Below are 2868 nucleotides of genomic sequence, written 5' to 3'. Positions count from 1 at the left end.
CCCCTCTCCTAAATCCAAAATCTCCCTTTTTGAACCCTAATCCCCATCCCTTACCCCTTTGAATCCTAATCCCCTTCCCAACACACTGTCTCACACTCTCAACTCACTCTCCCAAAACGGTAGTAGAGTTCAAACTTCTCAGTCTTACAGAGCCAGTGTCACCGACACCATACTGTCGCTATCTCGTTATCGGGTCTTTTGCGTCCGCCAGTGTTATCTATCTCCTTCGTCGGCATTGCGTCGTCTGTGTGCCTTCACCACTGTTGCCTTCATTGCTTGTATCTGCTTGCTGCTCGCCCCTAGTCGCTGCCTTGCCTCCTCTATCTGTGTTTCATCTTGGCTCCATTGTATCGTGCCTCCTCTGTCTCTGGTGTTCTTCTTCTAGCCTTGTCTAAATCTGCTTCTTGCTTTGGTGGTGTCTGTATTAAACTTTATTTTATTTTATTTTGATTATTGTATATGAATTTGTTTATTTTCTCTGAGTTATATTGTTATTAATATTTTTTAATGGTAAATTAACCTAACAATTTGGGACAATTCATGATTCGGGACAATTCTATTGATGTTGGATTGTTGTTGCTGTGAATGGTGATGTTGAGGGAGGGAGAGGAGAATGTGCGTTGAAAAAGGGGGAGTGGTGGAGATTGTTGTTGCTGTTGATATTGAGGTTGTTGTTGCTGCAAGTGATGGGGTTGAGGGAGGGAGGGGTAGTGTGAATTGGGGAAGGAGAGTGATAGAGGTTGTTGTTACTATTGATGTTAAAGTTGTTGTTGCTGCGAATGGTGGTGTTGAGGGAGAAAGGAGAAGTGTACGAGGGGGTTGCGATGGGGGAGAAGTGTGTGTTGGGGATGGGGCTGCGACAGGGAGGGAGTGTGTGTTGGGAGGGGGTTTTGAGGGTGGTTTGTCAAGTCACCAAAACACGGTGGCCACGTTAGCATTGTGCTTGCCGGAGATCAAATCCGACGAGCTTGGGGGTACGCTTGTCAAATTTTAAAATCTTTTAAGAACTATTTTGTCAATAACAAAAGTCAGGTACCATTTTATTAGCGTCAGAATCTTTCGGATACCGATTGGGTATTTACCTCTGCGCTCGACCTTATTTGACTTAGTGTGCAGAATCTTAACTGCATCTACAAATATGCTCATATATTTAAAATATGAGATCTTAACAACTCCAATATAAAAGGGACTAACCACCCCCACAAAAAGGAGAGGAAGTTACAAAGTGATGTGATCCAATCAATACTTACTCGACGTTATAGAGGTCGGACACGATGACAGTAATTCAGCTCTACTTATCTAAATAAGTAATTGACTCCTAAGATATCTCCTAATAATCTATAAGGGAGATCTCAACAACTTCTCTAACAAAAGAGAAGGATTATCCACCATCAAAAGTAGAACTAGTCTAAAATGTGGTTATCGATTCTACTATAAATATACTGAGATTCAAGGTATATTCAAGTCTTAATCTATTAAAACTTACCTAAAATTTTTGCAAACTTAACTATCAGAGTTTTTTGTAGGTACTACCCTCCACCTCCTCACGAGAAACTCAGACAATGGCATCTCGACACCAGCACAAGTTGGACGCTACTTTAAAAAGAAATTGGACCTCACATTCAAGTCCAAATCACCATTTTAAATAACTCTCAAAACAACTATTATACAACAAATCAAATGATAAAGATCCAAACTCTAAATGTAGCATAAATAATATTCTTTTCGTTTTTAAATAAGTGTCAATTTTGTTGACATGTTTTTTTTTTTTAAGTTGTTGAAATGTGTTAGAGCCAACTGAATTGACCTAGAGATATATTTGGGTGTAATTATTAGTAGCAATGCTGGAAGTGATTGGCCTAATGTTCGCTCGTGTGATAGATGTGTTTTATGAATAGGTAAGTGTGAGTTTTAGATGATTGTATTTCATTTATATTTTCTTGTCCTTTGGTTCCTTTTGGCTATGTTTCTATATAGGCATGAGACATTAACAAAGATATATAAAAACATAAAATTATGTTTAGTAGATAAAATATAAATAAAAATATGTATTAAAAAATATTGAATTAGTATATTTTGTGTTTATTTTGACAAGAAAGATAAAGACATTAATAAGAGATATAATTTATTTTTTTATTTTTTTATTATTTTTGTTAATTTTTTATTATTATATTTTTTTTTCAAAATTTTGAATAAAAATAAAAATAAATTAAACTTTTATAATTTATTATAGTTTATCACCAAATAAAATACAATAATACTAATTTTTGTGTCTTATTCTTAGTGTCTTGTCTTATCCTATTTATAGAACCAAACACAACTTTTATCAGTTTTATGTTCTCATCTATATTTTGGGTGTATTAGTTGTTAAGACTTGTATATTTTTAAAAAATATGTTAGAGTTATAAAAATTGAAAAATAAAATTTTAGAATTTTTTCACTGATAGTTATTATTTTTTATATTAATTATTTTACTAATCTATGCTCTCTCATATGTTACTTTAGGAGTTTGAGTAGAAAAAACAATATTGTTACATTAATTTGCTAAGTAAACACTTCTTCGTGGATGAACAAAATTTAGAAAATAGAAAATTATTTAAAAACAAAAGGAGTAATGAGTAATATAAAATAAGGTCTTGCTGCACCCTTGAATAATTTTAAAGATATCATAAATACAAAATTTAATAAAAAATAAAATTTTAAAATTCTAATGTACTAAGTATATCAATACTATATTAAGAGTAAAAAATCGTTTTAATTTTTTAACTTATATTTTTAAGATATTCTTCAATTAATTTCTATAAAGATTTTATCTAAATAAAAAAGTCAAAATACAAACATTTTAATAAATTTAAAAAGTGAATTCGA

Source organism: Arachis ipaensis, chromosome B09 (genome assembly GCF_000816755.2).
Source record: "Arachis ipaensis cultivar K30076 chromosome B09, Araip1.1, whole genome shotgun sequence".
Lineage (NCBI taxonomy): Eukaryota > Viridiplantae > Streptophyta > Magnoliopsida > Fabales > Fabaceae > Arachis > Arachis ipaensis.
Note: the sequence above shows the minus strand (reverse complement) of the source record.